At 46.9% G+C, this 14,244-nt stretch overlaps 1 pseudogene; it reads right to left on the reverse strand.

The window, feature by feature from the left end:
* Positions 1–6,191: 6,191 nt before the first annotated feature.
* On the reverse strand, positions 6,192–7,098 carry LOC121025161 (aldo-keto reductase family 1 member B10-like; annotated as a pseudogene).
* Between the last annotated feature and the right edge of the window lie 7,146 nt (positions 7,099–14,244).

Raw genomic sequence — 14,244 nt, forward strand, 5'->3', positions numbered from 1 at the left:
AAAGAGTGACAGTCAAGTTGCAAGTGGGTCTGTAAATAAGTTTAAAAAAGGAGAAAGAGGGGCGTCTGGGTGGCTCAGTCGGTTAAGTGTCTGACTCTTGATCTGAGCTCAGGTTTCGATCTCAGGGTCCTGAGGTCAGGCCCCACACTGGGTGTGAAGCCTATTTTAAATTTTTTTTTTTTTTCAACGTTTATTTATTTTTGGGACAGAGAGAGACAGAGCATGAACGGGCGAGGGGCAGAGAGAGAGGGAGACACAGAATCGGAAACAGGCTCCAGGCTCTGAGCCATCAGCCCAGAGCCCGACGCGGGGCTCGAACTCACGGACCGCGAGATCGTGACCTGGCTGAAGTCGGACGCTCAACCGACTGCGCCACCCAGGCGCCCCGAAGCCTATTTTAAAAAAAAGAAAGGAGAAAGACAACTGGAGGGGAACAAGAACCACCATATGAGCTCCTACTATGGGCCAAACTCTCTCTAAACACTTGGCATACACCTTTGCGTTTAATCACCAGACCAGCCTGTCACCGGAGAACCCTTAGCATCCCCCATGTTCCCCGCTTAGGAAACGAACGTCTGAAGAGATCCAGAACCTTCCCCAAGTCACCTCGCGGGAAAGCAAAGAAATCAGGATCAAACCCTGGCAGCCTGGTAAATACAAACGAGGTTATTTTTCAGGTTATCAGACAGAGGGGCATATTAATGGGCAGGAGGGGAGACTTCTCTACACCAACGGTTTTCTTCCCAGGGTAACCTGTGTTCATTTCCTCTTGACAGATGAACTTTTGCTTTTTAATCCAAATGGATTATACTTCCATGTGTTATGTCCTTATTTTCTCCCACGCCTTCTTCCTGCCATCCCCCCAAGAACAAACAGTACCTGTGAACAAGCGCGATGGTCTTCAGAGAGGAAACCCCCGTTCTGGAAATTCCACTGGCAGAAGTAGAACCCTTTGCGGCTCTGCCTACAAAGAAACGCGGGTGCTCTCAGAGGGTCACGCACACTGGAGGCACTGTGCCCCCAAATGTAAAGGGTGCCGAGGGCAGGTGCGTGGAGTGCTGCTGAGGTCTGCTCCCGGGTGGGACAGAGTTGTCCGGGATGGGTCAGAGATGTGGGAGAAGGGAAGGAACTTCCTGTTCCATCTGAAAGTCACAGGGCAAGAGGTGGCAGGCAAGCGGGAAGGCCGAAGCTGTGCTCAAATGAGTCAGAGAGACAATCCGCAACTCCAACGCACCGGGAAGGGGTCTGGTCAGACAGGACTCGACCATTCAAGGGGGCCGAGGGCTTTGGTAACTTGGAAACCGAAGCTCTCTCTGAAAGTTGGACGATCTAGACACATCCAGGCTCGCGAAGCAGATATACACATCCTCCGACAGGCCCCGCTCCGCAACAAGTATTGCCTAACACCACAATGCGGAAGGGGACAGTTGCACAGCCTGCTGCCCACGGGTCTTTCCAGGGCAGTGGCTCGACCCCGCCCCCCGATTATACAGATGAGCCCAGGGAGGTTCTGTTGATCACCCACGGGCTCAGCTAGGCTACCGACTGTGCCTAAAGATGAACAGCATCAGAAATCTCCAAACCCGGATCTTCCATGACTGCCCTAACCCCACCCCAGTCACTCACCCTGCCAAGTGTCCTGGGAGAAGTGGGGTACTCTAAGCATCTCCGGCAAACATCCACGCTCGGTCTCTTCACCACTGGCTAGCGCTAGCTCTTACTCTGGTCTAGGATACGTAGAACCCTCAAGAACTCTTGGGGCACCCGGGTGGCTCGGTCGGGCAAGATTCTGATTCTTGATTTCGGCTCAGGTCATGATCTCATGGTTTGTGAGGTGGAGCCCCACATCACGCTCTGCATTGACCAGGCGGACCTTGGGATCCCCTCTCTCCCTCTCTGCCCCTCTACTACTCGTGCACATGCTGTCTCTCAAAATAAACAAACATTAAAAAAAAAAGAAAGAATTCCTTTTGCTTAAGACCTAGGCTACTGCACATCTATACAATTTAACCAAGAGGCGCATGCTTTTTGGACCTTCTGAGGAGCAGACAGCCCAGGGCTCTGGCCACAGGAGTTCAGAGAGAGACAAGAGTAATGGAAAGATGGTCCCATGGAGTAGAGGTTGGCAAACTTGTTCGCAAAGGGCCAAAGAACAAATAATTTAGGGTTTGCAGGTCATGTGGTCTTTGTCCTAACTACTCAACCCTGCAGGGGTAGAGCAAAAGCAGTATAGTTGATACAAACATGCATGAGTGTGGCCATGTTCCAATAAAACTTTATTTATGGACCTTGAAATTTCAGTTTCACGTAATTTTTGTGTGTTGAGAAACACTCTTTTGATGTTTTTTCAACCATTTAAAAATGTAAAAGCCATTCTCAGCTCCCAGAATGGACAAAAACAGACCGTGGAGAGGATGTGGCCCATAGACCATAGTTTGCCAATCCCTGTTGTAGAAGGAAGATCCCCAGTGAGCCCAGCCAGCTACACTCACACACGCTTTCATTTCTGTCATTGCACATTTCCACATCTTAGCAGACCAACCTTGATGTGCGATCTCCAGACTATTTTGTCCACGGCTAGGACGCGTCTCTCACTCTTGGATTGAGAGTTGAGAGAGACCTAAGTCGCCTGTGAAGTTAAATCAGGGGGCCACGGCAACAGATGTTGGCGAGGATGCGGAGAAAGAGGATCCTTCTTGCGCTGCTGGTGGGAATGCAAGCTGGTGCAGCCTCTCTGGAAAACAGTAGGGAGGTTCCTCAAAAAATTAAAAGTAGAATGACCCTACGACCCAGCAATGGCACTACTAGGTATTTATCCAAGGGATACAGGTGTGCTGTTTCGAAGGGACACATGCACCCCATGTTTATAGCAGCCCTATTGACCATAGCCAAAGTATGGAAAGAGCCCAAATGTCCATCGATGGATGAATGGATAAAGAAGATGTAGTATGTGTGTGTGTGTGTGTGTGTGTGTGTGTATATATATATGTACACACACACACAATGGAGTATTACTCGGCAATCAAAATGAATGAAATCTTGCCATTTGCAACTACGTGGATGGAACTGGAGGGTATTATACTAAGTGAAATTAGTCATTCAGAGAAAGACAAAACTCATAGGACTTCACTCATATGAGGACTTTAAGAGACAAAACAGATGAACATAAGGGAAGGGAAACAAAAATAACATACAAACAGGGAGGGGGAACAAAACATAAGAGACTCTTAAGTATGGAGAACAAACAGAGGGCTACTAGAGGGGGTGTGGGAGCAGGGGATGGGCTAGATGGGTAAATGGATAAGGGGCATTAAGGAATCTACTCCTGAAATCACTGTTGCATTACACGCTAATTTGGATGTAAATTAAAAAAAATTAAGAATTCTGAAAAAAAAAAAAAGAAAACAATGGGGCCACATTAGTCACTTGTGGGTGAAATTTTAACTTACTAAATATTAAATTGCAAACTCAAAGAAGGGCTTTCCAAAGGTTTAAGGAAGCCATTCTACACACACATGCACATTTTTCCCAACTTGAAACAGAACGTAAGAATATTCTGGGAGCCGAAGCTGAACTGAATCAACATGCCATTTGGTCTGAGTTTTTGGAGAAAGAAGTCAGGAGAAACACCAAACCATTTGACATTTATCTGTGGAAAGTCCTCAAACCCGGGACACCGTGGTCGATCCCAAGAGCAAGTTCCCAACCTTCAACTGGGTGATAAACATTTTGAGCGTGAGGGCCTCATCGGGGATCAGAGGGTTTTATTTCCTGTCAAAATGCCTTTTCCCACCGTTCGGCCACAATAGAGGCCTGTCACTGTAGTAGCTGCTCTGCCCTTCTCGTAGAAGAAACAGGGAAGTCCCATTAAAATGACTCCCGCGTTGTGGTCAGTGGTAGAGGACACCAAGAATATAGTTAGCGGTTCTGCAAAGGTCAGCCTCCGAGCGTTATACATGTTGACGTTCAAAATCAGTCACGTCAGCTGCCTAAAGCAGCTAACAGGAGACTCTGGCATTTAGGTCGCCAGAATCTCTATTTGGAGAGAAAGCTGATGGCACGAAGGTTACAGTGCCAGACTTTAGGGAGCTTAAACGTGTTTTATTATTATTATTGGGAGTTTGGAGCGGATGGAGACTGGACTGGCGTTTGAAATAAAATATGGGTTTTTACGTTTTTAATGTTTATTTTTGAGAGAGAGAGAGAGAGAGAGAGAGAGACAGAGTGTGAGCAGGGGAGGGGCAGAGAGAGAGGGAGACAGAATCTGAAGCAGGTTCCAGGCTCCGAGCTGTCAGCACAGAGCCCGACGCGGGGCTTGAACCCATGAATGGTGAGGTCATGACCTGAGCCGAACTCGGATGCTTCACCGACTGAGCCACCCCGGCGCCCCAAAATACGGGTTTTGATGGCAGCCCATACTTTCTATGTTATGAAGATGCTACCCTGAGTTTAGACCTGTGGTGGTGTTTTTTTGTTTTTTTGTTTTTTATTCTTCCTGCATCTTAATTCCGGAGTAAAGCAGGACAGACCCTTTCACCCTTAAGTGTCCTGTTCATTCCTAGAAATGGAGAGCAGGGACTGGAATCTATGGGGATGGAGAACCTAGACCTTGTCGGAAAAATGATGGCTTTAGGATTCTGGCTGTAGGGATTGAAGGCAAAAGGTCGAAGGAGCCAAGAAAAAACAACCCAGTAAGATTTGATGTCAGATATAAATGAGCCAATGAACTTCCCACGGGGAGAAAGCAAGCAGCTAAAAAAGGGTCACATTGGTAGGAGAAACGCAGAGTCGAGTCACGAACAGGTTTAGCTGGAAGTTAAGAGAAACATTCAGCAAGTGACGTCATGGGTACACGTGGAAGCACGGAACTGGGGTTCAGATAAGACGTGGGGACTGATCCAAATGAAGAGACCGTCATCCACCATTTTAAAGCATTCTTTGAATGGTCAAGGGAGTCAAATTTTTTTTAAGAGTTCGAGGGAAGACTCAAATGATCATTTATTGATCTATCCTCTGAAGTTTTTATAATGTTGAATTTTTTTTTTTAAGTTTATTTATTTTGGGACACAGAATGCAAGTGGGGGAGGGGCAGAGAGAGAATCCCCAGCAGGCTCCGCGCTGTCAGCTTGGAGCCTGATGCGGGGCTCGAAATCACGAACCGTGGGATCGTAACCCAAGCTGAAGTCGGACGCTTGACCGACTGAGCCACCCAGGTGCCCCTAATGTTGAAAATATTAAACAGAATGATAACCTGGCCCTTGATACAGATGTGACAGAGAGGGCGGGTCCTGGGGAGTAAGAAATCCTGAACTGTAAGGGGCGGGGGTTGCTGGCTTCATTCATTCAGGCCACCCTTTCTGCAGGCCCCACGGACCTTCCTCTGCTCGTCCTCATCGCAGAAGGCTTTCCTTTGCCGATCCCACTGTCGGGACTACGCTCTGTCCTCATCTTTACTTGGCTGGGTCCTTCGCACCATTCAGGTTCCAGCTCAGATGTCACCTCCTTGGAGAAGTCTTTCCAGATGACCACACCTGAGGCTGTATCCAAAGCTCTCAATCTGTACCGTACAGGCCGATCTGTTACAATGCAGACTTGCGACTCCGTGGTTCAAGGGGCTGGGGGTGCGAGGCTGCGATTCTGCCTTTCTGACAAGCTCCCGGGGGCTCCAACCTGGCTTCCCCACACCCCACCTTGGGTAGCGTCACCACCCCTCCATCTCTGCCACGCCACCTGCTTCATTTTCTTCACGGCGTTTCTCGCGCTTGGAAATTCTGTGTTGGATTGTGCGTAAGTCGATCGATTTGTTTACTGAGACATAAATTCCACAAGAGGAGGGACTTATTTTTTGTGCCATTATTCGTCTTTAATTTTTTTTTTAATCCTCAGATCCTTACAGTGTTCCCCAGTGATCGGATCAAATAATTGAAAAAAAGAAAAAAGATGGTAATTTGTTTATCAGTTCGATCTCCCTGTGATAATCTGCTCCTAGCTAACCGTACTGACCTAGACACAACCCTGCCTAGATTCTGGCTTACAGCAAGGCCAGGGTCACTGGGATTTCAGGTCAGCTTGGCTAAAAGAGGACTCGGGTAGAGAGAGTTACACTGCAGTCAAGTCAAGAGAGAGAACCTGCCAGGTAATCTTATCAAGAGCTTCAGCTTCGATAAGTCCGCACTAAAGGGATAAATCCTCTAAGTGAGGGCTAGAATCCACAGTGCTTGGCCCTCCAGTTCTACTGAGGTAGGTATGGTCACCATCTCATCATTACTCAGTTTAAAGTCAAAAGCCTTGATGTCCTCAACAATGCATGCCACTGTCGCAGACTTGGGGATTCCAGCCCTCTTCCCCTGGATGGGGAACTGAATCAGACCCTGGGCTGTGGGTTTTTTGGGCTCTGCATCAATCACCTTGATCTTGGGACCCTCCAGAAGCGAAAAGTCCTTGGACTTGGCCCAGAGTCCTTCAGGAGAGCCCAGAAGGCTGCCAGTTGTAACGGGGATGCCCTTGGAATGGCAGTATTAGATCCATTTTTTCTCGTGTGGGGTATTTGCTTCTATTTAAGTCCAGGTTTGTTCAAGAGCCTTTCGATCTGGAAGTGGTGGAAGACTGCAAAGGCTCTCACCAGCCCCTCATCTACCAGCTCCTCCACGGCCCCCCAGGCTCCCAAGAACGTTAATTTACTGGTGAGGCCACTGCCTTATTGTCTTTGGAGAAAAAGTCCTTCCCAGGCTGCAATCCCGGTGACCAGCGAATCAAACAGACGTCCAAACAGTTCTGCGTCAGATCCTTCGAAGTCTTCTGACGGGCCTCTTTTGCTAGGATTCTCTCAAAGAAGGTGAGTCCTCGCTTGCCAGTGATGAAGAGTTCCTCTTGCTTGACAACCTTCTCTTGGATGGCTTCTCCCACCTCATTCTTCCTCTTGATAGACACGGATAGGCTATCCTCACCTAGACTGTGCCTACATCAGCGGCCACCTTCACCGGCTCCTTGACTTTGCCTAGGGGAGACTTCCAGGTGCGCAGACCCACAAGAGACACCTTAGCTTTGGTACTGAGCTCCACGAAGGTGGCCATGGTCAGGGATGAGACATTTCTGAGCAAGCAGGTAGATGTCCTGTGCCATGATTGAGGGCCCTGGCCCTCAAGCAGGGACTTCATCCGGGGTGCTCACTTTTGCATTCCCAACACTTAACACAGGGCCCGGCATGTTACCAATGTTCCCTAAGCACTATCGAATGAGTCTTTTTCAAAATTCATTAATTCCTTTCTCTCCTTACGGACTCAGCAACTGTTCCTGTATGCAACGGGACCTAGACTCTAAGTAAAGGGCAGAGTTACTCAAGGGCCAGGAACCGTTAGTTACTAGCCCAAACCAGGATAAGAAGCTTTTACTAGAAAGCAAATCTGACATGTTTCTCAGCAGTGCTCAGGGGGCATGACTTCCTTCTTCACAGCAACTTTCTTGATGAAGTAAATGGCTTCCCTTCCGGCACAACCTCCTTTCCTTGACAGACAGAACAGCGTGAAGTGGCAACTGTGGGTAGGGTGCATCGTTAACCAGGGAATTCCAATCCCGAGAATTGTAAAGACAGAATTGGGGGAGGGACTGGAGAATTATGGGCTGCACACAACTATGGGGTGGATACAGAATTGGGGGGTGGGGAGACAGGCAACTGTGGGAACAAACGGAGAGTTGTGGGTAGAGGAGAACCGTGAAAGAAAATGGACAATTATCAGAGCAAAGGGAACTGTGAGAGAAAATACAAAGTTAAAGATGGAAATTAGATTACTCGGAATCGTAAAGAGAATTGTGGGAGAAAATGAAGAAATAGGAGAGTGGCGTCTCAGTGTAGGAAGGACGGGGACTTGTAGGAGAGCAAAGGAAGGAATATCCTTATGAAAGGAAAGGATATTGTGGGAGAAGCAAAGACTAGTGGGAAAGAAGGGGAATTATGGGAAAGACTGGAAAGCTCTGTGAAGAAGAGAAATGGCAGAGTGGGGATTTATCAGAATGAAAATACATTCTTTTTTTAAAAAAAAAATTTTTTTTTCAACGTTTATTTATTTTTGGGACAGAGAGAGACAGAGCATGAACGGGGGAGGGGCAGAGAGAGGGGGAGACACAGAATCGGAAACAGGCTCCAGGCTCCGAGCCATCAGCCCAGAGCCTGACGCGGGGCTCGAACTCACGGACCGCGAGATCGTGACCTGGCTGAAGTCAGACGCTAAACCGACTGCGCCACCCAGGCGCCCCTGAAAATACATTCTTGAGATGCACCTGGGTGGCTCAGTAGGTTAAGTGTCAGACATTGGCTCAGGTCGTGATCTCAGAGTCTGTGGGTTCGTGCCCCAGGAGCCTGCTTCAGATTCTGTGTCTCCCTCCCTCTCTCTCTCTGCCCCTTCCCTGCCTGTGCGCTGGCTCGCTCTCTCTTTCTCTCTCAAGAATAAACGTTTAAAAAAAATAAACATTTTTTAAAATTCTGAAAAAGACTGCAGAATTAAGAGATGGAAATTAGAATACTGGGAATCATAGAGAAAATTGTGGGAACTGCATATAACTGTGGGAAGGATGGGGAATTGTGGGAGAGCACGGGAAGTAAAATCCAGGGACTTGGGGCGCCTGGGTGGCTCAGCTGGTTAGGTGTCCAACTTCAGCTCAGGTCATGATCTCATGGTTTGTGAGTTCGAGCCCCGCGTCGGGCTCTGTGCTGACAGCTCGGAGCCTGGAGCCTGCTTCGGATTCTGTGACTCCCTCTCTCTCTCTGCCCTTCCCCTGCTCATGCTCTGTCTCTCTCTGTCTCTCAAAAAATAAATAAAATGCTAAAAAATAAGTAAATAAAATAAAATACAGGGACTTGTGGGAAAGAAGAACATTTATGGCAAAGAATGGTGAGAGATGGGCAGAAGAAATGTGAATGGAGAATTATCAGAATAAAAAAAATTGAGGGGCGACTGCAGGAGACGAGGGGCGATCGTGTGTGGGAGCTGGGTGTGGAAGAGAAATGGGCTAGTGGAGAATTAGCAGAATGAAAATAAAATTTTGAGAGAGAATGGGGAATTGTGAAGGAGATGACAATTAGAATACCAAGAATTGTGGGAAATTGGAGAATTATAAGAGATGCAAATAATTATGGGAAGAACAGACTTGGAGCAGCGGAGACTTGGCAGAAAGGATATAAAGTTATTTTAGCAAAAACAAAATTGTTAGAGTCTAGAACGATGGAGATAAAAATTGTAATACTGAAACTTGTAGGAATGTCAGCGAGACCTGTGGGAAGCACGGAGAGAATGTAAACAGACTGAAAAAAAAATTCTGAAAAAAATGGGAGAATTATAGGGGCTGATGGGAAATTGTGGCAGAAAAGGAGAACAGAGAATGGAACTGTAAAGGAAAACAAATTGTAGGAAACTATGGAGAACTGTAGGAGAGCCTGGGCACCATGGGAGAGAAAGGCATTGTGGGAAAGAAAGAATTGTGAGGGAGAAGAGAATTTGAGACTGAGAATTGTAGGAAAGAATCCATTGTGAGGGACAAGATATTGTCGAAGCTGAAATACAAAAGCAGCACTGAGGAGAAAGAAAAAATGGCAGGTTTGGAAAGGTGACTCATTTTACCAGGACCAACTCTAAGTTCAGCTTGCAACTCAGAGACCCACTGCTTTGAACTCTGCTCAACGCTTGGGTCTGATAGCAGCTGTTTCCTATTACGTTACAATGGATCGGCAAGCTTATAGGCACCGCCTCTTCCATTCCAATGTCTGGGGTAGTATTCCAGACCCTCTCCATACTCTCCTCACAGGCCTTGCTCTGCCTCAGTTCAGAAAGTTCGACATAGTCAAAAATGAACTATTGGGACCTCATCAAGATACAAAAACTTCTGCACAGCAAAGGAAGCAATTAACTAAAAGGCAGCCAACAGAATGGGAGGAGATATTTGCAGATGACATATCACATCAAGGGTTAGTATCCAAAATCTACAAAGAACTTCTCAAACTCAACACAAATAATCCAGTGAAGAAATGGGCAAAAGACACGAACAGACACTTTTCCAAGGAAGCCATCCAGAGGGCTCAGAGACACATGAAAAGATGCTCAACATCACTCATCGTCAGGGAAATAGAAATCAAAACCCTCAATGAGATACCACCTCACACCGGTCAGAATGGCTCAAATGAACAACTCAGGAAACAACAGATGTTGGTGAGGATGTGGAGAAATGGGAACCCTCTTGCGCTGTTGGTGGGAATGCCAAACTGGTACAGCCACTCTGGACAACAGGGTGGAAGTTCCTCAAAAAATTAAGAATAGAACTACCCTGTGACCCAAGAATCGCACTACTAGGTATTTATCCAAAGGATACAAAAATGCTGATCGATGGGGCACATACACCCCAGTGTTTATAGCAGCCCTGTTAACAATAGCCAAATTATAGAAAAGAGCCCAAATGTCCACTGACTGACAAGTGGATAAAGATGTGGTGTGTACACACACACACACACACACACACACACACTCTACTCGGTGATCAAAAGGAATGAAATCTTGTCACTTGCAACAACGTGGATAGGACTAGAGTGTGTTATGCTAAGCACAATTAGAGAAAGACAAATCCAGGATTTCACTCCTAGGTGGAATTTAAGAAACAGACGAACATAGGCAAAGGGATGGAAAAGTAAGATAAAAAGAGAGGGAGGCAAACCATAAGAGACCTAAATACAGAGAACAAACTGAGGGTTGCTGGAAGGGTGTCGGGTGGGGGGAGGGGCTAAATGGGTGATGGGTCATTAAGGAGGGCACTTGTTGGGATGAACACTGGGTGTTACATGTAAGCGAGCAATCACTAAATTCTACTCCTGAAATCATTTTTACACGGTATGTTAACTAACTTGGACTTAAATAAAATTTAAAAACTAAAAGAAAGTTCGACATAGTAATTTAGTGCCTCTATGCTTTGCTATCCCTGAGATCCTACCCTTGGGAGTCCTGATGGGAGGTCTAACTTCAACATTCACAAGGCACTCATTTTTCATGTCAGTTTCAGTTGTCCAGAAAGTAAAGGGGAAATGGCCCATTTATCATTTTCATGAATAAACGTAACGAGAAGGCTAGGTTCAACTTGAAGTATTATAAATCATTGGCTTTCGAATTAAAAAAAAAAAAAGTCTTTGCTCACCTCTGGCTAAGAGCTGAGGGTTTCATATTGCCACATTTCTGGGTCTGTGATTTCATGAAGTGTTTATAATTATAACCAGGACATCTCCTGGATCTAATTCAGGACTCATTCATGTCTTGGTCTGTAATATTTTCCATATGTTGGTTTAGAAATGTTGTACCTCTGTTAGCAGCTCCCCGCTCTTAAAGTAAAATATCCCTCATGTTTTTAAGTGGGAAGAACATTGTAATGTTACACAGTTACTTTCTCTTTGAGGTACTTCTGTGCCTATACATGTACGTGAATGTTTTAAAGACTACCTTTAGGGCGCCTGAGCGGCTCAGTCGGTTAAGCTTCCAACTCTTGATCTCGGTTCAGGTGGTGATCTTGCCCGTTCATGGGACTGAGCACAGAGCCTGCTTGGGATTCTCTCCCCCTCTCTGCCACTCCCCTGCTCACGCTGTCTCTGTCTCTCTCAAAAGAAATCAGTAAGCTTTAAAAAAAAAAAAAAATCAAAGAAATAATAAATTAAAAAAAGGCCTATCTTTAACTGAAAGCTGATCATCACTGGAAGCAAAGGCAGTCCAGTTAATTCCTCTTCCCAGGAGCGAATGAACGAATGGCAAAATGACAACCAGAGTCTACGTGATTGCAAAAAAGAATGGCACTGGGGGGGGACAAGCAGTCAGGACTGTCACCATACAGCTCTGACAGCAGCAGGTCAGACAGAGAATTCAATGAACCAGGTAACGCTAGTCACTTTTTAGGAGTTAATTCATATATTTTTTAATTTTTTTAATGTTTATTCATTTTTGAGAGACAGAGAGAGCATGAGAGACAGTGGGACAGGGCAGAGAGAGGGAGACCTAGAATCTGAAGCAGGCTCCAGGCTGTGAGCTGTCAACACAGAGCCCGACGCGGGGCTCGAACTCACGAGCCGGGAGATGGTGACCTGGGCCGAAGTCGGACGCTCAACCGACTGAGCCACCCAGGCGCCCCCACTTTTCGTTGTTTTGAAACTTAGAAAAAGCATAGTACTTCCTCCGTACAAAGAAATCGGAAAGTTTCCGAAGCATCAAGGGAGAAGGCCACCTCCCACTTAGCCTGGGTCCTCCCGTCACTCAATATCCCTCCCTGGAGAGAATACGGTTACCATTTCCTATGTAGAGAGGATTCCTCTTCAAAATAAACAGGAGTCTCGAGCTCAAACTGTTTTCCGCTAATATTATTCAATATGCGATGTGGCAAAATTCCATTCCAACAAAATAATCTGCAATGAACCTGAAAGCACGGGACCTGTATTTGTGCAGCCCAACAATGGGGGTCGAGAAGTTGCGTGGGAAGAGTCGGTGGGTCTATTTGAATGAGAGACACCCGAACTATCGGCGACTTCTGTGCCAAGGGCAACGTTCTGGGTCCTTTTCAATCTAGGAGTTGCTCTCCTGCACCAACAACCCTATGGCTCTAACCCTCAAAAAGTCAGCCCAACTTAGAAAGCCAAAGCCCAGGATGCCACATGCCCTAGTCAACAGAGAATTCTAGACCGTCAAAGGAAAAATGCAACTTGCTGGAATTTCTTAAATCTGTGCTCTAACAGCTGGGGACATCAGAATCTAAATCTTAAAAACACAATCCTCAAAGGCTGTATCCTCCACTAACAGAAATCACCCAAGACTCAGACTTACTAGAATTGGGAAACACAGAGCACCTGAATATAACAAAGTGACCTTCCTCATAGGCTGGCAGGAAATGTCCAGCAGCCTGGGGCCAGGAGACAAGAGGGCCCAAGGCCAGCAATCAAGTTAGCAAACAGAAGCAGAAAATCTGGGGACGCCTGGGTGGCTCAGTCGGTTAACTGTCCGGCTCTTGGTTTCAGCTCAGGTCACGGTCTCACGGCTTGTGAGTTCAAGCCCTGAGGCAGGCTCTGTGCTGACAGTTCAGAGCCTGCTTGGGGTTTTCTCCCCCTCTCTGCCTCTGCCCGCCTCACGTGCACATTTTCGTTCTCAAACTAAGTTAAAAAAAATAATTTAGGACGAGTTTTGGCAAAGCTGCTGGGAAGTGTGGGAGCCTAAGCATACCATTAGAGGAAAGTTGTGTCTCCCAACCACAGGCTGCCTCAGTTTCCTCTTGCACTCGATATTGATTTCCAAGCACAGGCACTAGTCCCCAACTGGGGTGGATCTCCGCTCCTGCCGCTGAAGGCCTGCACGCTACATGCCGACGGCTGGCCTAGGGCACTGCCGGGTCTCTCTCGGGCCTTACTGTGTTAGCATCAGCCACGTCCACGTGTAGGGAACTTGGGAGTCGAGGTCACAAGCAGTCGGTCTCCAGCCTTGTCCTGAGAAATCTCCATGTGCTACACTTAACTATTTAGGAAGCTATATATAGTTCACTTCCTTAGAGAGGATTTAATGTTGACTAACTTTTCTGTTGTCATTTTATCGTTAGCAAAAGAAGCCTTTTAGCTATTAAGGGAATTGAACGGGTCAACTGTGGCAATCACAATCAGGTTTCTGGGGCTAAGAGGCAGATCAACTGAACAAATGCACTGCACAACCCGGGTCCTGCTAAGGCCCAAGTTTTTGGATGCGGAAGCACTGTCTGAAACACCTGTAGAGCAAGAGGCCAAACTCTGACCCAGCTGATGACAGAAGAGTTCAAGAAGGCTCCTGGCGGAGGCCAAAAACGTGTATTAGGAAAAGAGCAGAGGGGCGCCTGGGTGGCGCCTGAGTCAGTTCGACGTCTGACTCTTGACCTCGGCTCAGGTCATGATCTTCCGGTTCGTGAGTTCGAACCCCACGCTGGGCTCCTTGCTGACAGTGTGGAGCCTGCTTAGGATTCAGTCTCGGACCTTCCCTCCTGTGCTCTCAAAAACTTAATAAACTTAAAAAAAAGAAAAAAAAAGAAACAAAAAAAAAGAGCAGACCCCAGGAGTGGAGAAAATTCCCAAACTCGATCACATCATCCGCACTTGGCCGTTAACAAGGGCTCGGTGTCATAGAAACACAGTGCTTCACAAAATCCCTTTCAGCAGAAACTGAATGTCCCTCTGCTTCTGTTTTGCATACACGTGGGCTAGAGCACATCTCCCAT

The sequence above is a fragment of the Herpailurus yagouaroundi genome, unplaced genomic scaffold (genome assembly GCF_014898765.1).
Source record: "Herpailurus yagouaroundi ecotype Mexico unplaced genomic scaffold, PumYag 67525, whole genome shotgun sequence".
NCBI lineage: Eukaryota > Metazoa > Chordata > Mammalia > Carnivora > Felidae > Herpailurus > Herpailurus yagouaroundi.